Source organism: Macrobrachium nipponense, chromosome 32 (assembly GCF_015104395.2).
Source record: "Macrobrachium nipponense isolate FS-2020 chromosome 32, ASM1510439v2, whole genome shotgun sequence".
Lineage (NCBI taxonomy): Eukaryota > Metazoa > Arthropoda > Malacostraca > Decapoda > Palaemonidae > Macrobrachium > Macrobrachium nipponense.
The window spans coordinates 71,266,608-71,293,317 of NC_061094.1; the positions used below are offsets into that span (position 1 = coordinate 71,266,608).

At 38.0% G+C, this 26,710-nt stretch overlaps 1 protein-coding gene across 17 annotated transcripts in view; it reads left to right on the forward strand.

Annotated features, from left to right (window-relative positions):
* Positions 1–619: 619 nt before the first annotated feature.
* The window catches only part of LOC135207596 (tyrosine-protein kinase Fer-like), a 148,203-nt gene continuing 122,112 nt past the window's right edge, over positions 620–26,710 (forward strand). For 9 of the 17 annotated variants that reach the window (XM_064239453.1, XM_064239461.1, XM_064239464.1 and 6 more), the window contains exons 1-2: positions 20,222–20,333; positions 26,676–26,710. The exon at positions 26,676–26,710 is cut by the window's right edge. The gene's annotated coding sequence lies outside the window, so the exon portion shown is untranslated. Of the gene's footprint in view, positions 777–2,975; positions 3,125–20,221; positions 20,368–26,662 lie in introns of those variants that run through there. The other 8 variants (XM_064239460.1, XM_064239454.1, XM_064239455.1 and 5 more) reach the window with 8 other exon arrangements.

Below are 26,710 nucleotides of genomic sequence, written 5' to 3' on the forward strand. Positions count from 1 at the left end.
TTAGATTTTCTTAGTCATTTCCAATCGTACTGTAATACAGCGTTGCTAAAATGCCGATAAATATCGATATTTGATTTTCTAGCATGATGGTACTACTACATGCAGCGTGCGTGGTAGGAAACCGAGAGAAAATCAATCAGTTACATTAACGCTAGACGTATGAACCTTTCCTATCTCGTTTGATGGGTAAAATAATTAGCTTGGTGACCTCTGAAGATCGCTTGACTTTCACACTCATTACGAAATTGTGCAGTTGATCTCTCAACTGGGAGGTTATCGTTTTCTAGCCAGTCCTCCCCCCGAAGAAAACGGGAAGCGGGCACTCCCCCAGGGCACATTATATTTAGAATCTCGGCTGAATGGCATACCCGACATGTGTTCAAATCGGATATATGTGTAGAAAGGCCTTTCGCGTGTCCAGGATGAGGCCGAGGGTGGCGACTAGCCCTTCCGATTGAGATGAAGGGACCATCTTATTAGCAGACATCTCACCTGGTCTCGGATTTCACGGCCACACGGACTTAGACGGGACAGAATCACCCTCCTCCTCCTCCTCCTCCTCCCCCCCACAGGCCGTCTCCGATCTCTCGCCACCTCCACTACCTCCTCCTGCCCCCCCCACCCCTCCACTCACACCTTGCTGGTCAACTGCTGCCATCTACCTACCCCCAGTTAGGACGATGTCGCTGCCAGTGAAAGTGTAGTGCCATTTTTATCTGGGATTTACTGACTCATATCCAGGATTAATCAACTGTCGGAAGCAACAGCAGTTACAGGTGAGTCCGCGAACGCCCTCTTTCTCTCCTGCGCCCCTTCGGGCAGTGGAAGGCAAAGGGAACTGGGCATAATTTCGAAAGATGCAGGTAAAGTGGGCAAGTCAGGTATCAAGGTTATGTTTTGGGCCTGCCAGACTCTCTCTGGGCCTCTCTTTAACACCCGGGCACCTGCCTGCCTGCCTGCCTGGTTCGTTCCCCTTCTCCCTCCAAGGGGGGAGGGGGGGAGGGTAGGGGGATATTTTGCTTGTTGCAGGAGCTATGGGGTCGAGAGATCCCCTGGGAGTACCTGACGAGGATTGGTACAAAACCGATCTCTAGGGGCTGTTGTACCACAGGAAATTCGCCTTTTTGACCTGCAATTTAGAGCAGGTGAATAATTAATAGGAAATCAACAATAACTTTCCCGAGATCCCAAAAAGTAAACACACTTCGATAAAGGTCCCATCTTTTGGTCGTGCCTTTTTTTTTTTAAATTCTGGACAAACTGTCCATAAGAGAGCTTCAGAATTTTAATATGTCAAGAGCAGGAATGCATCTCCGTGTTTTCATTGCCAACAAATAGATAGGAGATAGATTATGTTGACTAAAAAACACCAAAGTTACATCATGAATAGTCTGGTTTCAACTTGTTCTAATTTTTTTCGTGATGAAACTATACATTGCCAAGATTTTTTCACGTTGTGCATTAAATCGAATTTGTCATTATTCATTGTGTATTTGTATTTTTTGCCTCAAGGTTATAGACAATGAAAAGTATCAGTATTTGATATTAAGAATGTCTACGAGCACTGCAACCACCATGAACAAATCTAAATGCGTAAGGTGTTTTTAAACGTAATAAAAAAAACGGAATATAACATTATTTAAAGTGTGGTTTCTGTATGTGAATTAAAAAAAAAACATGGATTGATTGATTGATGCAAAAAAAAGTACCATGGCGTCCCAACAACTTAGGTCATCGACGCCGAAAAACATGGAAGCAGGTGATATGGGCTTTACGTGTATTGAATGTTGAGTAAGGAAGGTTGAGTTGCAATATATACTGGAATGTTATGTGTGAGAAAAAGGTTAGCATTTGCAAAGAAATGGCTCAGTGTGTTTCAAGGTTGCTTGGTCGAGGAGGTGATAGTACTAAGTAGGGAGACTGAAATAGTACTAAGTAGGGAGGCGGAGATAGTACTAAGTAGGGGAGGAGATAGTACTATGTAGGGAGGAGGGATAGTGCTAAGTAGGAAGAAATAGTACTAAGTAGGGAGGAAGAGATAGTACTAAATAGAGAGGAGGAGATAGTACCAAGTAGGAAGGAGGAGATAGTACTAAGTAGGGAGGAGGAGATATTACCAGGTATGGAGATAGAGATAGTACTAAGTAGGGAGGAGGAGATAGTACAAGTAGGAAGAGAGATGTACTAAGTAGGGAGGAGGAGGAGATAGTACTAAGTGGAAGGAGATAAGTACAGTAAGGAAGGAGCTACTAAGGTAAGGAGGATGAGGTAAGAGTATAGTACTAAGTAGGAGGAGAGAATACTCATAGGGACAGAAATAGCACTCAGTAGGGAGGAGGAGGAGATAGTACTAAGAAAAATTCAGGGTTGATGGTCTTGCAGAAATGTTAAAAGGAAAAGGTATAAAGCCTCCAGGGTTCAGTCATAAATCAAAAAATGATTATGGCAGTGCATACTATCTTAATTCTCCATAGTCATGATCATTTTGGAGAAACTGCAATTCTTGTAAAAGAGCACTATTTTCCTTTTAGATCAAAATCACCCATATTCTTGGAACCGCTTCAAAATCGACTGTCAAAGGCATATATACCGATCCTCATTGACGTTTTCGTGTTAGTAATATTAAAAAGACGTTGATATGTGGTCTAAGTTGACGTCTTCGGAACATGACCTTTCTGGGAAACTGGGTATTAGTTATTCTATTAAGATTTTAACTTGATTTGCATCTGAAAGCCACCTGAGCTGATGGTACATAACGTGTCTCACGAGCCTACACGAAGGGGGGATCTGCTCTCTATCTCTCTCTCTTCTCTCTCTCTCTTCTCTCTCTCTCTCTCTCTCTCTCTTCTCTCTCTGTGTGTGTGTGTGTGTGTGTGTGTGTGTGTGTGTGTGTGTGCAGAACAGAAACTGCATCCACTAAGGACAGACAGGATTAATCAGTCTAGCCAAAGACGAGTCTTGTCCACTGCCATTTTAGTTGCAAAAGTCAAAGGGAAGCCGAGACTATTGATGCAAGCACATCACCGTCTTGCCGTCTGCTTCCTACGTGTTGTGTTTCACAAAATATATAAAGAAATATTCCCGGTCAGCCGTCCAGGACTTGAAAGTCACAGTTAACATAAAGGTAAGACACTTTTCTTTCTTTGGCTCTTCGTATTCATGATGTTCCTCTTTCGAATGTATACAGGATTACGTACGAAAGAATCAAAGTAAAATGAAGACGTATAGTCTAGGATCTGAAGTGAATATTAAACATGAAAACAGTGATTGTATCTGATTCTGAAGGGACTAAATTAGATCTCGTCAAGCCAACGGTAGGTAAATGCAAGCTGCTTTGGTTTTGCAAATAATGTATAATGAAAGGGTCGGATCCTTCTCTGCTCTTGATATGTTGCTAAGTTGTGGTTGCCAAGTTAGTAACAACACATAAATCATCAAGTAAAGTTTCTAACCAAAGTCATTAAGCGACTAATTAGTCGTTAGTATAGTTTGTGCGTTCGATTTACAAGAATGAAAGTAGATTATGACAGTATCGCAGTACCAAGATGTTTCTGTCGTTCCTCGGGCATTTCGTAGCTACAGAAATACGCTCGTATGTAAGGATAAAGTATAAATGAGAAACAAAATGATGTAGCTTAAATTAAAAGCAAGCTGGTGTGTGCTCTCAGTAGCCATTACGACCAGGAATTGTATTCTGTGTTAGCTTAGGGTAGGTTATCGTCCCGTGATAGTTAATTTAGGTTAAGATGTTTTTTGTTTTCCTTTAAGATAATTTTTACAGCTTGCAGGATATCGATTTTACCCCTGTGACTTCCATTTGCATAGCGTGGATATGGTATGATCTAGAGAAAGGGGGTTGAAGTGGTGCTCGGCTTGTCAGCGATGCCAAAATCATCAGGAAGAAAAATAAGTGAATGTATTCGAGCGCTTATTTGCACCTGCTCGTCATAACTGAGCTTAACGAGAACAAGATCTTATTAATCTCTTAAATGAGACCGCATCGCGTACGTCGAGGTATACATGTGGCTTTAACGGTCCGTTGCGTAGGTTTATGTCATTGCGAAGAATGTTTCAGTTTACGTATCTCGGCATCTTCTCTCTGTTTCATAGAGGGTGCGGATGGATCTTAGGCCGAGTTTTAATTTAAGTATGCCGTCATCCTTCCTTTTGGTTGATAGTAGGTGTGGAAGGATCTTAGGCAGAGTTTTAGTTTGCGTATTTCGTCATCCTTTCTTTGACATACATACACACACACACACACACACACACACACACAGAGGAGTATGCGCACACACTAGGGACAAGTCAAGCTCCAACAGTGACGGACTCGAGAGAAACGACAAACAATATTATTCACGGGATGACTAAATCGGTCTATACTCGACCGATCGACGAGAGGAGACGATGGACGCGAGCGAGTCCAGAATTGTTTCAATTGAATTCATTGCTGCCGCTGAGTTGGTCAGCCATCATCAGAAATGCAGACGTCACTTTGGCGAGTTATATATCGAAGGGTGCGGCTTGCTATGCTCTGTCGTCGTAATTCTTGAGTTACCCTTGCAAAAGAAAGCGGTTTATGGTGTTGTTGGCTACCGAAGAAGTCGGTGTTTCGCTGTGTAGTTGAATGTGCGTCTAGGCAGAGAGATAGCTGCAGGCAAAAAGATAGATATGAAATCTTCAAGATTCCACACTTTCTCTCTCTCTCTCTCCACACGTCCCCAATGAACGTAGCATGGCAGACAGATGCGGTTCAGCCTTCGATAATAATGATACAACGCAAATCCCACCTAGTTTGCACGCTTGTTCAACCGCAGCGGTTCGAACGGGTATTTAAGTATGATGAGAGTGAAAGTAAGGAGGGGCCCGCCATTGAAAGTTTATAGCAGCATATGTGGTTTTGGAAGTTAAGATTTAATATATATATAGTATATAGATATATATATTATTATATATATATATATTATATATATATAATCTAATGCTATTCACGACACCACCACGTATTCAAAATTGGGAGGCAAATTGTTTTTGTTATACTGTAATTAGGAACTTTATTAGGACAACATGTTTTTAATCTACATATTTTGAAATTAGTATTAATCTTATCATTTCTATTTGGATGTCATTATAAATCTCTGTAGACGTAAATGATCACACTAAAATATAATACTATAATCAGGAGCGAGAGTTGTGTGTGGATCACAGTATAGTGCCCCCGGGGATGGCAAATATAGACCCATTAGACCTTTGACCTCGACGTATGACCGTGACATTGATATCTCACTCAGCACATTGGCTCTCTCTCTCTCTCTCTCTCTCTCTCTCCCTCTCTCTCTCTCGGTGAAATCTGCTCTCTTTCAAAGACGCTATCAACTGTCCCTAACTAAAGAAAAATTTATTTTTGGGCTTTCTTAAGAATATCTGCCTTCCTCCTCCTCTCTCTCTCTATTCGTAAAACGTCAAATATATACATGATCGATTGTCATCTCATTTCAAATAAATTTACCCGGTAAAAGGGTAATAACGATAGTGGAAAAAATAAGGTAAGAGATTTAAACTTTACAGATAAACGAACGCAAATGTAAGGATAATACAAAAAAAAATCTCCTCTCTCTCTTTCTCACCATGGTGCTTGATAAAAAAAAGTGTATGCAAAAGACAGTTGTTATGGCTATCAGGGTAGACGGACACCCAGCGTTGTTTTGACTAACGAGAGAGAGAGAGAGAGAGAGAGAGAGAGAGAGAGAGAGAGAGAGAGACCTTACCTTACAGACCTTACATCTTGTTCGGGTTGCCCCAGGTCCCTCAGTGTGAGGCACCTCTAATGTCTACCAGAGAGTTGCTAGTACATCTTCCGGTATATTTTTGCATCTTCCAATCTTTGATGGTCTGGGATGCAGTTTAGATATTTGTCGAGCTTATTCTTAAACACATCTACGCTCACTCCTGATATATTCCTCAGATGAGCTGGCAACGCATTGAATAGACGCTGCATTATCGATGCTGGTGCGTAGTGGATTAATGTCCTGTGTGCTTTTCCTTATTTTTCCTGGTATAGTTGGGCACTATTAATCTACCTCTGCTTGCTCTTTCTGATATTTTTAGTTCCATGATATTTTCTGCTATTCCTTCTATCTGTTTCCATGCCTGAATTATCATGTAGCGTTCTCTTCTCCTTTCTAGACTATATAATTTTAAGAAGTTGTAGTCTTCCCAGTAGTCTAGTCCTTAACTTCTTCTATTCTAGCTGTAAAGGACCTTTGTACACTCTCTATTTGTGCAATATCCTTTTGATAGTGTGGGTACCATATCATATTGCAATATTCAAGTGGACTACGAACATATGTTTTATAAAGCATAATCATGTGTTCAGCTTTTCTTGTTTTGAAGTGCCGTAACAACATTCCCATTTTTGCTTTACATTTTGCCAACAGAGTTGCTATTTGATCATTGCATAACATGTTCCTATTCATCATCACACCAAGGTCTTTAACTGCTTCCTTATTTGTGATGGTCTCATTATTAGGTCCCTTATATGCATATAGCTTTCTTTCTCTGTCTCCATAATTTATTGATTCAAATTTATCAGAGTTAAATACCATCCTATTTACCTCTGCCCAATCATATACTTTGTTAAGGTCTCTTTGTAGAGCGTTCCTATCTTCATCACAAGTAATTTCTCTACTTATTCTTGTGTCATCTGCGAAACTACTCATACCGAATCCTTCACATTAGTCTATGTCTTCAATCATAATAACAAACAGTATTGCAGCTAACACCGTACCTTGCGGCACACCGGATATTACCTTGACTTCATCCGATTTCTCGTCGTTTGCAATAACTATCTGTTTTCGTTGTGTAAAAATTCTTTTAACCATCTTCCTACTTTATCCACGATATTGTGTTTTCTAATTTTCTTCGCTAATATATTATGTCTACTTTATCAAAGCTTTTGCAAAGTCTAAATAAACCACATCTGTTTCATTTCCGCTTTTCATATTTTTGAATATGTTTTCTCACGGTGGACTAACAGTTGGGTTTGTGTACTTTTCCGGGTACGAAACCATGTTGTCCTTTATTAAACATTATTTTTTTTATTAAATGTTTCATAATATTTTCTTCATTACCCTTTCATACACTTTCATAATATGTGATGTTAGACTCACAGGCCTATAATTACTTGCCTCTAGTCTTGATCCACCCTTTTGAAAGTAGGGGTACTATGCTAATTTGTGTTCTCATCATACATCTTGCCTGTATCTACACTTTGTCTTAATAATATTGCAAGTGGGTCTTTGCGATAGAATGAACTACTTTTCCTTTAACAAAATAGCAGGAATTCCATCAGGCCCTGCAGCAGCTCCATTTTTAATTTCATTAATAGCCTGCACAATATCAGCTTCATTAATATCTATGTACTAAATCACTATTTTCATCCCTTACTTCTATATCATTATCTTCATTATCTATTCTAGGGGTGAATTTTCTCTCTTATATCGTTCTGCCAGTATGTTGCAATTTCCTTTTTTTCATTCGTTAATCTCCCTTCAATTCTCAGAGGGCCTATTTCTATTCTTCTTTTATTCATCTTCTTCGCATATGAGTATAATAGCTTGGGGTTTTGCTTGATATTTAATAGGGTTTTTTGTTTTTTCTTCAAGTCCCGTTTTTCATTTTCTTTTGATTGTATAATCTTTTGTTCTGCATTTTCTATCTTACTTTTTAGTTCTATAACTTTCCATGCATTTTTTTCTTTGCAAAGACCTTTTTTCCACTTTCTGATTTTCTGGAACAAGATCCTTCTGTCTCTTGGTATGCATGAATGATTGTTTACTTTTCTTCTTCGGTATATATTTTTCCACTATTTTCTCCAATATTTTATATAATATCTCCGTATTTACCCTTATGTCATCACTTACGAAATGTTATCCCAATCTTTGTTTAATTCTTCATTAATTTCTGACCATTTTATATTTTTACTGTAGAAGTTGTATTTTCCATATCCTTCCCACTTTTCATTTCTTGCTTATCTCTATTTTCACTTGCTTTGGAATGAACTGTTAATTCTATGACATTATGGTCTGAAATATTCGCATTATAAACTATTATTTCTTTAACATAATTCATCTCGTTCACAAATACTAGGTCTAAAGTATTTTTCCTTTCTTGTTGGCAGGTGATTTATTTGTTGAATGTTGTATTCTAGTAGCATATCTAATAGCTTTTTCAAATTGCCTCTTATCTTCTGCACTACTATTCCTCTCTTTTTATATGTATAAGTACAACCACAATCTCCTATTCGTTCTTTTCCATTCTACGAAGGAAGTGAAGTCACCAAGATAGGAGAATAGTCCAGTCCTTGTGATTTCTACATATATCTTCCAATTTTTCAATTATTAAGGTCAAACTCTTTAGTATTAGGGAGGTCTATATATTACTATGTTCATCATTTTTCAGATTCAAAAATTCTACCGCTATTAGTTCACATTCTGAGTTACTATATTTCTCATATATTTTTCCTTGTTGTTTTTTGTCTTTCCCATATATTGCGGTTCCCCCTTGATTCCTATTTTGTTTCTATCTGATCTATAAGTTTGGAACCCTTTTATTTGATCATCATTTTCCCATCTCTTTGGGAATCCAGGTTTTCATTCCTTATATTCATTATACTATTTTCTTTTCATTTTGGGTTAGTTCTTCTAAGTACTCTATTTTTCTTTTTGAGTTACTCGTAACTAAACCCTGCGCATTCATCACTATGATGGTTTGCGTGTTTTTTCTCCTTCATTTAATACTGGTAGTAATAAGGATTTTCCCATGTCTCTTTCCTGTCTGGTATGTTGTTCTTGTTTTTTTTTTCATTTCCAGAAATTCTCCGAACAAAATTAAAAAATCCAACTTTTCCATAATATTTGATCTTCCTTCATCATAATTATTCATTTTGTGTCTGAATCTGCAATTTCTCCGTTTCTGCAATATCCTCTTGCATAATAAATACAGTTATTATCTCTTGAGTAGAATTTCGGAGCTGATGCTTTGAAATTTTTTGCTGACACCTCTGCATATCTCATTTGGTGGTTTGCTTTTCTCTTTTACCTGATATTCTTGATTTCTCTCTTTATTTGTTTCTTTCTTATTTTGGATTTTATTACTTGGTTGGTTATTTATTTGATTATGATTCATGGCTACAGGGTGCATATATTTGCATTTTTTTGTCGAACTTACATCCTTTTCCTTCTTTTAGGTTTTTACATATTTTTGGATGCAGATCTCTGCAATCATCCCCATATCCATCTAAGTATGCACATTTACCATATATTTCATAGTTTTGACATATCTTAGGATGTTTGTGTAACATCTTTCTCCAAATCTGCAATTCCCTCTTTTCAAAAGGTTGCAGATTTTGTCTTTCTTGTCTATTTTTTCCTCTTTCCCGTCATTGTATAGATCTGGGTAGAGCCTCTCCGGGATGACTTTGCTTTTCTGTTGTCATATCGTAATTTATTTCTTCGTAGGTATGCTGCTTTATTGCCTCATATGTAGTATCAATGAGTAATCTCTGCATCCATACTTTTATCTTGTTCTTTGTTTTCCTTATTTTTTTCGTCATTTCATTTTTGTTTACTTGCTCTTCCGTTTTCCTCTTCTTCTTTTTCTTCTTCTTCTTCCTCTTCCTCTTCTTCTTCATCCTCAACTATTTGTACATTCAATCTTGATTTAATAACATTGTCTATCCATGATAGACATGTTGAACAAAAAATTCTTGTATCTCTTTTCTCAAATCTTGTATTACCTCAGAACACTGTGGATGGGTCGGAATGTTGCATGCAGCACATTTTCTGATTAGGTTTTGTGGATTGACTATGATATACCAAACCTTACACAGTTTTGCATGCTTTTGGCATTCTTTTTCCTAATGCATCAATTAGGATATTCACAAGATTCACCTTATTCATTTTCTTTGTCGGAATATGTTGGTTTATGTATATTTTCTTTATGAGTCTCTTGACCCACTTGAGAGAGAGAGAGAGAGAGAGAGAGAGAGAGAGAGAGAGAGAGAGAGAGAGAGAGAGAGAGAGAGAGTAATGTTTTGTTTTTCATCGATTGCGTCCGTTTTCCATAAAGAAACCAAATGTTTACCAAATTTTATTTGTCACTATCGTTTTTAACCACGTTTGAAATGATATGACAATTGTATTATATTATAAATATATATATATATATATATATATATATATATATATATATATATATATAAGACATTTTTTGCAATGTACTGTACAACGTGTTTTCTAGTTAATGAAACAAAAACTAAGAAACATATATTTATATACGTATAAATATATAATGTAGTATGATTTATAAAAAATGTAACGTAAGTAAGTATATGGTCGTGAAAATGAAAACAGACGAACGGTTAAATTGAGAGAGAGAGAGAGAGAGAGAGAGAGAGAGAGAGAGAGAGAGAGAGAGAGAGACTTTCGTAGTATGAACGTGACGAGAGTATGATACTTTCATTCAGTTGATCATCCACTTGAGAGAGGAGACCCATTACGTCATCATGGTAGATTCGAATTTTTATTTTATGGTTCGCACGAATATATAGTACGATAGGTATTATTAACCCTTGTTTCTCCTAGTGATGAAACGTCAGTGTCTATAAGCTTATAGGTTTTCCTTTTTTTTCGTGGAAAGAAAAGCGTTTATACCCATTAATTTATGTTTGGAGACTAAATACCTAATGAATATGATAACAGTTGGATCTCTATGGGTCTGAAGGACGAACATGCGCGCATGCGCACACTCATGCACTATATATATATATATATATATATATATATATATATAGATATATATATATATAATTGTATGAATATGTGTGCATACATATACTCAGATATATATATATATATATATATATATATATATATATATATATATATATATATATATATATTCTGAACACCCGGGATCGATCATCCCACGGAGAGAACGACACAGACCCATTCCACTGTTGTCCTGTTGGTTATAAACATTGAATCAGGCGTCTTGACGATAGAGGAGAGCATTTGGTCTAGGACCTCTATGCTTAAAAAAAAAAAAAAAAAAAAAAAAAAAAAAAAAAAAAAACAAAAAAAAAAAAAAAAAAAAAAAAAAAAAAAAAAAAAAAAAAAACTCCCCGAGAACCGTAAGCCAACGCCCTTTGGAGCCGCCCCTCTGAAGGCGATATGAAATTTCCTCTTAAGAAGGGGTGGTGCCCGGTAGAGTTGGTCTCCCGTTTTGGGATGTTTCTAGGCCTACGATGTCCTTCAGTATATATATGAGGCCATTCACGGTCGACTAAGTAACAAGTACTACAGAATACAGTGTTCACATTGTTCATAAAACAAAAAATTGATCTTTCAAGAAATGGTTTTACGTCCATATATATATATATATATATATATATATATATATATATATATATATATATATATATATATATATATATTGTTATATTGTTATAATGCAAGTATGCATCATGGGCCAAAGTACGCTTTAGTATTTTGAATATATACATTTTTACTCGGTACATGGTCAATATCGGCTTTATTTTCTGAAAGGACATAAAAGAATAAAAATGTATTAAAATGTGGTATATTTTGGCTCTAGTCTTATGTACGAAAGTAGATATTGCTAAAAAAAATATCCCAAGCTTATATTTAAGCGATCGTCGTGCTTGTAAAACTCCTTTTCCTGGATCTTTGAGTATATAATTAGTCTTGACTTCATTAGGAAGCATTAACTAGCTATTTGCAATGCTTAATTACAGGTGGCTGTTTTGACCAGGAAATGATCCGTGCAGCCTGGCCGTGTTCTTACATTTCAAATTTCAATTATGAAGAAAAAACCACAAACATCTGAGTCAGCGAGTCTGCTTTCACTCGAGCGACTGTTTACGAGTATACGCAGCAGTTTCACTCCGTTTACGACTTTTACAGAAACGATTTTTCGTGTGATCTTCAGCTTCGATTCCATGGCACGTCCGCGTTCCGCTGTTGTATTAACCTGCGGCAAGCCGGCAACCCAAGAGCCTGAAGCTACTAGTAGTACTAGTGGTAGTAGTAGTAGATTGGAGTTGCCTTTGAAACGGCTCCCTCACTCGTTCTGTTTCTCTCCAATGCCTGTGTTTGTTGAAGTTTATAACTTCCTCATCCTTCTCTTCATCCTCTTACGGGGGTGCTCTAGGAGCAAGAGCCCGTGCTGGCATGAGGCCAGCTAAATCTAAAGGAACAACTTCATCCTCCTTTTCCACCTCCTCCTCCTCCGTCGTCTTCTTCTGCCTACGTCACGGGGTGGTACTACATGTTTTGGAAATCGGCGCACGTGATCGGCCATAAGCTTTTCATACAGCCCTTAACGCTGGGAGGTTTGGCGGTGTGGTGAGGGATCTCTCTCTCTCTCTCTCTCTACTTCAGGTGTATACACACCACTCCGGAACTATAGGCATGACAGGTTGCCACGAAAATAATGAAAGTAATCTGAGTTTCTTGTTAACTCGTATAGCAACAAGTTTTAATTGTTTTATACCTTAAACCTAGTTTCAAATGAAGAAATTAAAACTTAATTTCCTTTCTATAAGAACGTATATATTAAACCAAGAAAAACATTGAATATGGAAGTTCAGTGAACTAATACAAAAGATTAATATAAATCAAGAAGTAGGCCTATTTGGACTACATCAACTTACAAAAGAATTCTCTTCTGTTAACTTAGAGGAAAGTAATTTGCTTTTTACATCGAAATGAGTTGAAGGAAGGCTTCATATTGTGGTTCTGCATCAACGTTATGTGAATAAACCACTTAGCTTCAATAATCACATCCTCATAAGTTGCAACTAAATTACAAGACTTTGTGGAATCAGATGTTGCATATGTTGATGTTCTGTGGTTGAAAATGTTACATTAAATGTTACAATAAAGTGCAATAGATTCCATATTCCATGTTCTATTTTGTGTCACTATTTATTTGTTTTACTCAATTATTTACGTATTTTTATGGAATTTTAAAAATTTTTATTATGACCACGAATTCTCTCGAGCCATTTTTTCCTTTTGGGATGCTATATCATGATTTTTTTACCCGTCCCTTTTCGTTGTATAACTTAGTAATATCGTTATGTACCCTTCTTACAAATATGTTATCACAGTCAAACTGGGACCTAGTGTTCCAGTAGTCAAGTATTTTGTTGCAAAATTGCAATGGTGCAGGTGTGTATTTCACGCGGTGTAATTCCCTTGGATTTAAATTAATAAAAACTGAAATAGGAAAGTTTCTTCGGTAGGAAAGCCCAAAGTATAATCTTGCTCTAACTCCATATCAAAGAACGATAAGGATAGGGAAGTGTCCTATATCCAAAAAGAGCTCTTTGTTTTCCGTTAATGACAGTTCGAAATTGAAACGCTCGTCCTCAGATATCAGTCGCACATTATAAGTCAAACGAAAACCACATACTAAGACGATTTTGGAGAAAAGACAAAGGAAGCCTCGTGAGGAGGCGTTTTGACTCAGCTGCGAGCACAAGAACTGCACCGAGGAAGAAGAATTCCGGGATGTGAGACGGGACAAATAATAGTAACGGATTTTTGTTCCGTGGTCCGGGGCAGTCAGTCAGTAAAGCCTTCGGGGGTTGGAGGAGGGGGAGGATATGGAGGAGGTGTATGGAACCCCGGGGGAGACCAGACCGTGGATGAGATATGAAAGTGGCGCGGAAGTTATTCGATATAATCATTCCAGCTAATCTACGTTTCAGAGTATCGTTAGACCTATAAGTCAACGTATAGATTACCCTTAAAAATTGCCCAAGTTCTCATTACGACAGGACAGGAACCTATATTATAAACTCGAAAGCACCTGGAAAGGATTATTCAAAAAGACAGTGAAATGCCCGGGGACTGTGGGATGTGTAAGGTTGGTGGATGGGTGGGTTGTTGGGGGTCTGGATGGGGGGAGTGGGGGGAGGGAAGCAGATCCCGGGAGTGATGTGGGGTGTGCTCTGGTATGTATCGTTGCACAGAGCTGCAGTGGTGGCTTGCAGCTCATCTTTTCTCTCTTTATACCTTAATGCCTGCACGTACAAGGGATAATCTGTCATCAGAGATTATTTGGAATTTTTTTTTTGTTTTATTTCTATTTCTGGTGTTCCGAATATATAACATCACGACTGTCGATTGGTTTGATCTATAGAAAGAAACTGAATCGTCTTTGAAGAGATCTGCATCGGCTCTGGAAAGAAGGCCGAAGTTCAAATCTCTCTCCCCTCCTCTGCTCTCTCTCTCTCTCGCTCTCTCTCTCTCTCTCTCTCTCTCTCTCAAAATCTCTCTCTCTCTCTCTCAAAATCTGCATGTGGAAGGAAGTTCTCTTTATGAGCATACTTAAGTCATCGAAAAAAATTAATTGACTGGATGAGAAAAACCACGGAAAACGATATATATATATATATATATATATATATATATATATATATATATATATATATATATATATCTATATATAATATATATATATATATATATATATATATATATAATATATGGCTAGTGTTTACTTTGGGGATCAGATGGTATATGAAGATCACGAATATCCAGGACTCTCACGGAAAAAAATTGTGAATAATAATATTTTTACTGAAAATAAAAACACATTCTATGACCTTATCTGCAAAGGCTACGAGGTATTGGTGTCATTAGTCTCATGTTGTTTGTGAAATCGTCTCTTGTTACCAGTATTAGAATACAGGGAAAATGCAGTAGAATTTCCCTCCTATGAGATTATCATCACAGGTTTACATAACATATATCGCAGTTACGACTCAAGTCCTCTGTATCCTTTGCAGCGGTTTCTTTAAGGGGGTGGGGGATGGGTCTACGTATAAGAGCGGGCATTACGTTACACTGTCCATCACACCCCCAAAACACTTGCTAGGGCCGCTTATAATGATGCCCCAGGGCCGGTCGCTCCTCGCCAATGCCCAGGGGCCGGAGACTCAGACTCTCTGGACTGGGCAAAGTTACAAGATGCTAGACCTAGCGAGGAATGTATCGCCCATTATCATCGTTTTGTTCTCGTTGCATGATTCAGTAAAACGTTTGAACTGTTCTTTTGATCCAATACAACTTATTACCTACATTTTAATGTTTGTTTTCACTTTGTAAAGGGTGATTTTTGCGTTTTCATTAACCAACCATCAGCCACATCACCGGAGCATTTCATTGTAGACCTCTGGCATCTCTGCAATGTCACTCTTCTTCTTGTGAATGAACGCAGGAGCAGACAGCCATTCATGGCTTCTTTTTCATCTGACTTCACGTGCAAGGTTTTTGAATAAGTTTTATACAAAGTTTCTATTTTTAAAGGAAATGTAAATGTGTTCGTGTACCGTATTTGTGTCATTGTTATTTTGAGGAAAGGGGAAGTTGTACAGATCTCGAGTCCAAAGATTTCTTATGGAAGAGGAAAAGGCTAAATATTCTTGTCTTTAAGGGTGTGGGGGCAGAAAGAGGCGTATATATATACACACATTATATATGTGTGTATGCTTGTTTCATATACAAGATCATACTTCACGCATTCAGAAGACATTATCGATAACCAAATTTAACCTATTACCATCACAAAGAAAACGAGAAGCCAGTACGAAAACAACACAAGGCCTATATGAAGCATCCCGTGTAAATAAAACCCATGCCCCATTCTCTTGTGTTGTGACGCGCGCGCGGGCCTGTGTGAGCGTGTGTGCGGATGTACGTTCGCGGCGAGTGTGCAGAGGTCACTCACATTGCCCCTCGTTTCTTCCCATCTCCAAAAACCTCGCCATCATCGTGTAGCGGAGAGAGAGAGAGAGAGTCCTAGGCCAATAGGGTCGATTTTTTTCTTTCTTTCTTTTAATTGCACTCGTCATTTTCACCCCTTGTCTCGCAAAAAGATGCAGCAGGAAGTGACCGATGATGATGATGAGGAGAATGACGTCAGGTGCCACCTAGCGGTGACAGTGAAAGCTGCATTCTAGGAAGAGTGTTCCTCCTCCTACCCCTCCCCGCCCCCTTCCACCCAAGTAAAGAGAGATGACTTACTGCTCTCTCTGTCTCTCTGTCTCTCTATCTCTTAATATTCGTTTAGTTCCTCCTTAAATACGGAGGGTGGGAAGGAGAAAAAGTGAGGGAAAGGGGAAGGAGTTGTAAAACAAGGCCTGTATTACAGCAGGGGCAGAAGACGACATATATATATACCCCCGATTCCAAGACTGTCGACTGTTGCTGGTGCTGGTGCTGGTGCTGCTCCCGGAGGCTACTGTGTTGCCGTCTTGCCGAGCTCCTGGACTACCTATACACCTGCCTGCCTTCCAGATATCCTCAAAAATGAATGCTAATTACTCGTCTCTTCTTCTCCTGTGTCTAGGAACTGCCCTTTCGAGCCCATTTGCATATAAGTCTACCTCCGGTGAAGCTGAGGTTTCGTAAATCGTAGTCCTATTATCTTGTAAGGTCGCTGTGTAGACCACGGCTCCTTGGTGTGTAGACCAAGGTCCTTGGTATAGACCAATGTTTACGTGCGGGGCAGAGCACCTGGTCACTTTCAGGTACTTCCCTGGTACCAGGAGATGGATAGCACGTGCACGACGTGTTCAGTGGCGTTGAAGGTGTAACAGAAAACGAACGTGGCAGCTATTTCTGGAGTGTAGATGGGATGATTTCTTTTAAGCTATGTGCTACAGTGCTAAACTGGCAGGTCTCTTTTGTTTCAAAGCCGGTGATGAGAGAGAGAGAGAGATGGAGTCTCTCAGTAGCCATCCTTATACTAATGACCAAAAATGTCTACAAGTTAGGTATACATGTCATAGTGACTCAGTTTTTGTTTTATTTATTTATTATTGTGTAAAGTGGTTCACTGGTTTCTTAAATAATGACAAATAGCAATTGTGTGAGCTCTGATTTAAAAAAAAAGGCAAATAGCTAAGGTTTCGCCTAGTATACCGACTTCAGTTCTACTTTATCGTATTAATGATTTTCATGACTATATTTTAAGGAAAAGTAACACAAACTTCACATAATTCACTGTTATTTAAATTGTTTTCTCTATAGTCTTTAAATAGTACTAGTTCCTCTTAGATCTTAAACAGTAGGTTTCCGCGGATTAAAAGATTCTCTCTCTCTCTCTCTCTCTCTCTCTCTCTCTCTCTCTCTGTGGACCTTTCAGAAACGCAGGTGGCTGTCTTGGTGGTGACCTTGTGTGTGTGTGTGTGTGTGTGTGTGTATGTGTGTGTGTGTGGTTATCGACTTCATCCTGAAAGACGCTACAATAACTGCTATATTTGGAGAGAAACCCTCACCCTGGTCAGCCCACGGGTGATTTTCAAGATTTGCTATTGCCCTTTTACGAGAAGTTATCCGATGTCACTGTATGTGCGTATGTGGGTGGCTAAATAATGGCGTGCTTCGATTTCTAAGTGAATTGTGGGAGATGGAAGCATACTTGGCGCTTCTGATTTTTTTATTTTATTTTATTTTATTTTATTTTTTTTCAATCAGGTTCGTAAAGTAGACTGTGTGAAAGAGGTATTGGAAAGGAAGGATCCTAAATGCAAGAAGTAAGTGCTATAGTAGATTAACATCAACCGTGCATGTGATGTCTAGGCCAGTCCCTTACGACGCTCCTGATTAGCTGTTGATAAGCCCATCCGCGAGGCTGGAAACTCCCAGTCTCTCTCGAGAGTTCACATGGGAACATACAACCTGCCTATGTGAACTCTTTCGGGAGATTGAGAGTTTCCAGCCCTGTGATTTAGCTTATCAGCAGCCAATCAGGAGCGTCGTAAGGGACTGGCCAAGACATCGGGTGTACGGTTGATGTGAATCTACTATAGTAGGTTTTCCAATAAACAGTAGTTGTTGACATTTCACAAATACATTTCTTTAAGTTCTTTAGCGAGGGAGTAAGAAAGCATAAACATACGCGTATTCAAGGATACCATTCTCCCACCGCAGGTTTTGGATAAACCTGGGCACATGTTTGGGAATCACTTCAGTGCAAGTCATGTCAATACACTCAACCTAGATGCGATTTCATTTCTAAACGTGTTCAGGTGGAGCACACACACAAAAAAAAAAAAAACGCTGAAGTTACTTCGGCGCAATCGACATTTTTCTGCAGCGTATAATAATCAAGACCACCGAAAATAGATCTATCTTTCGGTGGCCTCGGTATAATGCGGTACGAGTCGCTACCCATGACACTCTCAGCCGTGGTGGCCTGTATTGTTGATTTGCCAGACGCACGATGATGGCTAAATTTAACCTTAAATAAAATTAAAAAACCACTGAGGCTAGAAGGCTGCAATTTGGTACGTTTGATGATTGGAAGGTGGATGATCAACGTACCAATTTGCAGGCTTCTACCCTCAGTACTTTTTAATATGTGAGGGCGGACAGAAAAAAAAGCGCGGATAGAAAACAATGCGGACCGTGAGACACAGGTCTAAGTCAGCAGGTTTCTCAACGTACGAGCCACGAATACATTCATGAATGAAAGTACGCTGAAGAGTTATCGATAGTTACTGAGTCATTGCGCATAAATAGTGATTATGTTTTGAGCTCAATATTGTAGTCATGTGTTACTTAAATTATTCCCATGCGTTGATTTAGGACAGTTTTTTTTACTGAGCTATAAAATATGTACATAAAAAGTAACGCTTTCGGTTCTACTAAACATCAAACTCTTCTTGGTCCTTTGTAAGGTGTTATGTAGTAAATTTGCTCTCTGCTGTGTTCATATCTTTATCAGTCCTCAAACTTCCCCCCTAACCCCCAACACCCCTTCCTAGGAATTCTTTGCATTTATCGATTTAATTTTTCTCGGTTTAATTTGCCTTTGTCAACTTTCTGTATGTTATTGTTATTGGAAAAATGAAGTCCACAGTAAGATATATGTAGTATATTATTAAATACAGGTAGCTTTCGCCAACTTCATTAGTTGGCCTTTTCTGCCTGAATAAACATAGAAATAATAATAATAATAATAATAATAATAATAATAATAATAATAATATTATTATTATTATATTATATTATTATTATCAATACTTTTTTTGTTTTGTTTATTACAGTCATCCATCCAATAGACTGGGTGGTTTTTATAGTGTGGGGTTCCGGGTTGCATCCTGCCTCCTTAGGAGTCCGTCACTTTTCTCACTATGTGCGATGTTTCCAGGGCAGACAGATTATTATTATTATTATTATTATTATTATTATTATTATTATTATTATTATTATTATTATTATTTAGTGCAACTTAAATAGTTTATTTCTCTATATCTTACGTACAAATGTTTTTTTTTTTTTATCTTTAGAATTACCTGTGACTTTTGGTTCCCCTTTTCAGCCGAGATAATCCAGACTTCCTGGATTATCTCGCTGTGGAATTGTTTCTCTGTTTTGGCTATTATTTTTTTTTACTCTCTTCTTCAGCAGTCTTGTACTGATGTCAATCTGAGCTCTGGAATTCTCCTTTTCCTTCTGTTTCTTTTGGTTTTGTGGGGTGGCTTTAGCATTCTTTTCTAGGTTTATAATAAGACTTTCTTCCTTGACTTTCATTTTTACTTTTTTTTTTTTTTTTTGAAGTTCGAGGTCGAAAAGCCAATTTTATTTGACCATCACGTAACTTTTAACGTTAGAAAAACTAGGAACGTCTAAGAATATATTTCATCTTACAATAAAACACGTTGAGACTAGCGAGAGAGTTTTATTCTGGTGACATTTCACAAAAAAGTAGGTTTATTGCTATCATGTGCATTTACTTAAACGTGTATATTTATTAACGAACTGAACGTCGTTTAAGGTATCCTTCCGAGACAAAGTTCATCATTGAAACCATATAAATCACGGGCGTTTATCCCGTAACACTTCTCAAGGATTCGAGACGTGAATAAATGGTAATTAGCAACTGGTGCAGCAGCAGATGACAAGGCAATCCCCTACCCTCCTCCCCCTCGGCCACTCCCACCCCATAGCCAGCCATGTTCCACCTGTGTGCTGTGAACCTCCTCTATTCCTCCTCCTCCTCCTCCTCCTCTTCTTTCTCCTCCACCATCCTCCTACTCCTCCTCCTCTCCAGGACCGCGATCCGTCGTCGTCTGCAGCAGCAGCAGCAGCAACAGCAGCACAGCACAGCAGCAGCCATCAAAGCCAGCCAGTGAGTCCAGCAGCTAGCAGGCAGTCACTCTTGTGCTCCAGTGCTGTGCAGACGCATATCGCGTGCGTTCCCGTCGTCGTATCGGCGGAGGAGCCTTTGCGTGTAGAGTAGGGTTGGGTCGTGTTGTTCGTCGTCGTGCAGGTGCGGGATTATTTACGACGCTACTCAGCGTCACCCTGAAAACCTTTTATCTTTTCCTCCTCGAATCGAGTAGCAGCAGCAACGCTACGTAGCTACTGAGAAAGAGAGAGAGAAAGCAGCAGCCTATGATGCTCCCTGGGATAATTATCTGGCAGGAGTATTGAAGTCACCACATTACGTACCCGGGCCAGAATAGCTTGACCGAGAGCTAGTTGTTGAACTGGCTGGCTGGCAGGCTGGCTGGCTAGGGGCTGTGGTGCTGCCCACACTGCTGAACTTACCTGCTGTGGAGAGAGAGAGAGAGAGAGAGAGAGAGAAGTCTGGATCGGAAGATAAAAAGCTAAATGGCATCGGAACATATTCTTCGAACTGGTGATAAACGAAAGTGCGCAAAAATAATTATGTTTGATCACTTATAAATGTTTTTAACAATGTTGAGAGAGAGAGAGAGAGAGAGAGAGAGAGGTCTGGATCGGAAGATAAAAACTAAATGGCATCGGGAGCCTTGTATAACATATTCTTCGGACTAGTGATAAACAAAAGTGAGCAAAAATAATTATATTGAATCAGTTATAAATGTTTATAACACTGTGAAACTAAATGTTTGTAACGATGTGAAAACTGGAAAGTGCAACGTATCCTTTTTTTTTTTTTTTTTTCAAAACGAAGGTCGTTTTATATGGAGCAAATTTCTGCGGAAATCCGTTGGATTGTATTTTTACAGTTTTATTTCAAGAGGTATTACTCGTGTTTATATACAGTGTAGGCCTATGCACGTTTTTCTGAAAGAATTTGCATGGAAATATAATCAACTGGATTTTTTAAGTGAAATGTTTTCGCTCAACAGAAAATGTAGGGCTGGTGTTTTTATATTTATTATTTTGCAGTTTTCGCTTATTTTGTTTTGCCTTTTATGTTAAGTTATTGTTTTATTTCCATCTATATTTCCACGTCATATCGGACCTGAAATTTTATGCCCCCAACGATAAAGAAAGATTAGGCCTATTGCCAGTTATCATTGCTAATTTCTTATCCTTACAGCTCATAAAAACCCCAATTTATGTTATAAATTCTTGCATTGTTTCATTCTCTCTCTCTCTCTCTCTCTCTCTCTCTCTCTCTCTCTCTCTCTCTCTCTCTCTCTCAAAGTACATTCATAATTATGAGGGCTACCCAGTGTATCTCTCTCTGTTTCTATTTACTCAGAACATTATTTTTCCCATGATTTGTGTCACATTTTGCACCCGACGAGATTTGGTTACCAAAAGTTCCCACAGCCTTGGAAACGCCACTAATTCATATCAGTTAACAAGGTTTGAGTCACATTTGATGACAGTTCTCGTTAGGCTTATACAGTTACTTTTTGCCTAGACCATTCTTAATATAGGAAATAGCTACCATTCATGAAAGGAAGTTGTAAATTTGCAGTATTTAATAATAATAATAATAATAATAATAATAATAATAATAATAATAAGGAGAAGAAGATGGTAGTATAGGCCCACGAAAATATGTTTGAAAATTGACCAAATTGCAATGGTGTAATGATATTGCTCGTTTTTCAGGTTTGTTTAGATATGACCTACATACGTAGTATTGGAGGCCCAAATACGTTATATTGTGTAGGAATTTGGCTCTGATATTGAGACTAAACCCAGTTTCCCTGGTATAGGCCTATGAAAGTCAGTTTATTGAGGAAAATGAGCAAAATAGGATTAGTATTGCTCGCTTTGCAGGTACTGAAATAGCCAGGTTTTGTTAAGACATGACATAAATACCTCGTAGTGTAAGAAATCGGATCAGATGTTGAGACTAGGCCTACCGTTCTCTGGCATAGGCCTATGAAAATGAGTTTGCTAAAGAAAATTAACGAAATAGGAATAATATTGCTCACTTTGTAGGTTTCCAGGTTTCAAGACTTGACCTAAATACGCAACAGTGTAGGAAATTGGATTTTAGGTTGAGACTAGGCCCAGTTCTCTGGCATAGGCCTATGAAAATGAGTTTGCTGAGAAAATTACCGATATAGGAGTAATATTGCACGCTTTGCAGGTCCTAAAACATCTAGGTTTGTTAAGACATGACCTAAATACGTCATAGTGTAGGAAATTGGATCAGATGTTGAGACTAGACCCAGTTCGTTGGTCTTTTGTTTAGGGGAAAAACGGGTTGAAAGCGACACCTCGCCTCCCTTTGGCGGGAAAGAGAGAGAGAGAGAGAGAGAGAGAGAGAGAGAGAGACGAATTACAATATAATGTAGACAAGGCCAGCTTACATTTCGCCCGTGATGGTTCAGTCACTTTCTGGAAAGAAAGTGCTGGTAAACTGCACTTATATATTAAAAAGTGAAGTTGCGTATAATGTATTCATTTAGACTTATGTGCATTACATAGCAGTTTTTTTTTTTTTTTTTTTTTTTTGGTTTTTTTTTTTTTTTTTTTTTTTTTTTACATACATTAGTGTAGTTTAGAGGTGTATAATAATCTGTTGACCTATTTTCTATTGATCATTTTTTCATCCACCCTGCAACTATCCTTTGGGAGTAACGGGCTTCAGAAAATCTTACCAGCGAGTGTTTTCGGGTTGGGAATGCTAGGCCTATGTCCCTTTTGAATCCACGGTAAACCAAATCCTAAATCACTGCCTCGTTCTTAGAGGCTTTTCCATCGACCTAAGGCAATATATATATATGTGTGTGTGTGTATATATATATATATATATATATGAAGTTGTCTTTTAACGACTGGTTCAAGGATGAGCTCCAAGTGGAGAAAAATACCTCAGCCAGAACTGCTCTGTATACCTGCTTGATCACTGTGTAGAACGGCCTTCCAAACATATGATGCGTCATTACGAGAGGCCAGCATTCTAATGCAGGCGAATCACAGGCAGTTTTGGCCAGTTCCGTAAACTCTCAGTGTGCATTGTTTATTGAAGTTGTCAGTTGGGTATCTGCTAGTCTTATGTGGTATGCGTGTCAGTTTCTTTTTTGCTCTTGAATGATATCACTGTTGATTCCTGTGATGTTTTCGCTGCGTTTGTGACTTGTATTAATAGATCTCTAGCTATTTTGCTTGTGTTAATAGATCTCTAGCTATTTTGGCTCATGCAAACCGCATTATTTGTTTATATAGGGAAGTGTAGGAATGTTCTGAAGTCTTACCAGTCACTGAGTCATTACGAAATACAGGCGGTATTCTTCAACTTTTGCCCCTTTTTTTATCACACGTATTTTCGTCACGTCTTTTTATCTTGTTGAAAATTATATATTGCACTTTGACATTCCGCCTCGTATCACAGCTATTCCTGGACATCTGGAAATACCGGCCGCAAATAGTTTGGATTAGATATGGCTGCCTTGCCGTGTTCGTTCCCACCACGACTTGAATGTTATAAGTTGTATCACTTGACTCGAAGGTTTCAGGAATAGGGGCGTACGATGGTCCTTCGTACGAAAACCCTTTTCTACATCTGACTGTGGTTTTAACTTACCTGATTGATTCCATATACGCGTTCATACAACTTCTGTTTAGAGTCCATTTTGCTTTATCACACATATATATATATATATATATATATATATATATATATATATATATATATATATATATGTATGTATATATAACTGAATCACAAAAGTTTGGAACGTAATAAATCCCATAAAGAAAGGTATAAGCCACAAATTAGAAATAAACACGGAGTTTCTGCAAGATCTTTCGACTCGACGTCCTTTACTCAGCAGAGGAAAGGATGTCGAGTCGAAAGATCTTGCAGAACTCCGTTGTTTATTTTCCCTTCATGGCTTATACCTTTATATATACAAATGAATAATTATCACATCTCCGTGATTCATATAAATTATTCGAGCTACAAATGTTCCTTTAATAGCCGAATCGATAACGTCACTGAAGTCCTGATTTATTTCTCTCTCCGCTGGGCGCTGGTTCGAACCCACGAGAGGACGAAAATATATTAATTCCGAGGTAGAGTGAATTTGATATTAAAATACATTTTTAGCTCGAATAAAATATATATATATATATATATATATATATATATATATATTATGAGTCGGTAAATTGGTAATATTATTCGATGCATGAGGTTTAAATATCTTACTTCAAAGATAATAAGCACTTGTAGATTTATTCACAATTGTGAATTATGACAAGCTGAAAAAGAATAATTTAAAAGGGAAACTAAGAGGAACAATTAATATATATATATATATATATATATATATATATATATACATACATACATACATACACACATACATACATTGCGTGAAAATGTGAACTCGGTCGCAGATCCATCGAAATGCCAAAATCGCCTGATCTCACATTTATATAGATCAGGGGATGAAGTTGGGTGGGGCGCTTGCAAAAGGAGTCATTTAAGATTTAATACTGTTGTAAGGAATCGTGCACAGAGTTTCTTTTTCTTTTCTAAATGCTAAAGTAAATTTATGTCGCGCGTTATTTCAGTTTTGACTGTGTGAACTTTTACGTTTACGATTATCTATATTGTACTGGTGGTTATCCGTTTTTCTAACATTGCGAAGCTTAGCCTGGTGAGAGAATTTCTCTCTCTCTCTCTCTCTCTCTCTCTCTCTCTCTTCTCTCTATCTCATCTCTCTCTCTCTCTATATATATAATATATATATATATATATATATATTATATATATATATATATAAATATAGTGTGTGTGTGTGTGTATAGCATCGACCGCGTACTATCTTTTCTGCTTAATTAGCAGTTTCTCCACATACCGAGTTGCGTAAGGTTTACATTACTTCTTCTATTTGACTGAAAATCAATTTCTTTTAAGTCTGTTTTTTTTGTCGCATCTTTTATCTTTTTTTCCTGTCCATAAAGTTCCAGAGCTTCCAGAAATCTACTTTCACTCGACGTCTCGTTTATAAATCCAGGTTAACTGGATGATCGGAAACTCCGTTTGGAGGCACCGACGCGGATACAACGGTAAACGCAACCCGTAAATATGAAATGTATTAATAAAGAGATAATTGAGACGCCGGGTTTCAGGAGCGGTGGTGGCGAAATCCATTCCTCCTCCTCCTCTCCCCTCCCCTCCCTCCCCCACCCCCGGGACTTAATAATAATTGTTGCAAAATCCAGGGGGATTCTGGCAGCGGTCAGTTGTGGGTCAATGTTTCCTCTTGGTCTCCCCCAAGTCCCGTACACCGGCCACACCCCCTTGGGGTACTCCGTACCCCCCGTCCCAAACCACCTGCCCTACCTATACCCCCGCCTTTAATGGTTCTTCTTCCAGTTTCTAGCACTCCTTGTTTTCTCTTTTATACTTCTCTCTTTTTTTTTTCTGTTTTATTATTGATTCTAATCTCCTTCCTACTGATCGTTTCTCTTTGTTCTTATTCTCGTATTTGTTGCTGTAGCCCATCCATCTATCTTCTTCTCCTTCCTGTTCTCTGGTTTTTTTTAGTCCATCCACTTCTTCGTCTCTTTCTTACTTCGTTTCTACTCTTACTTCTTCACTCCTCCGCCACTTGCTCCTTCTCTCTCTCCCTTTTCCCTCCTTCTACTCTTTCCTCTCCGTACATTATTTTCCGTCACGTTCTTTCCCCATCTCGTTTTTTTCCGACACCCCCTTTTTTCCCCCTTCAGTATTCCTTGTTCCCCTCCTGTGTCTTCTACCCCGCCCCTTTATTTATATATCGTTATATTTATTTTATGGTTTGTTTGTCGCGTATCTGATTTTTTCTGATTATGTGTATTATATTGCTTGTTTACCACTATTATTATTATTATTATTATTATTATTATTATTATTATTATTATTATTATTTTAATTATTATTTTATTACAAAAGTAAATGGCTACTTCAGCAGCATTACACTTGTAGAGATTCTTCTCTATTTTCCGAAATAGTGGCTTTTTCCGTGCTACTTAGACAGGCTAGTAGAGCGCCTATGGAGGCCATGATCTGCATGCCTCTACACCTTTTTATACTTTGATCTTGGAAGTATACTTGATGGCAGTGTTATTTTTTTTTAATAATGATGATAATATTCCTCTTCTAATTTCTCTTCCTTCCTTCAAACCCTTTCCTCCCATTCTCTCATTTTCTTTCTTCCATTGCTTCTTTTATTACATTTTCTCATATTCATTCATATAACTTAAGTTTAGTTTTTTTGTATAGTTATGTACTTTCTGTATAGTAGTATAGTATGTTTACCATTTTTTCATGTTGATTCACATAAAGTTAGGCTCTTCGTGTAGTAAAAATATTTTCACTATGTTGATTTGTAAAGTGTGATGTTACAGAACAGACACTCCATTCAAAAGGAATAATTATTCAG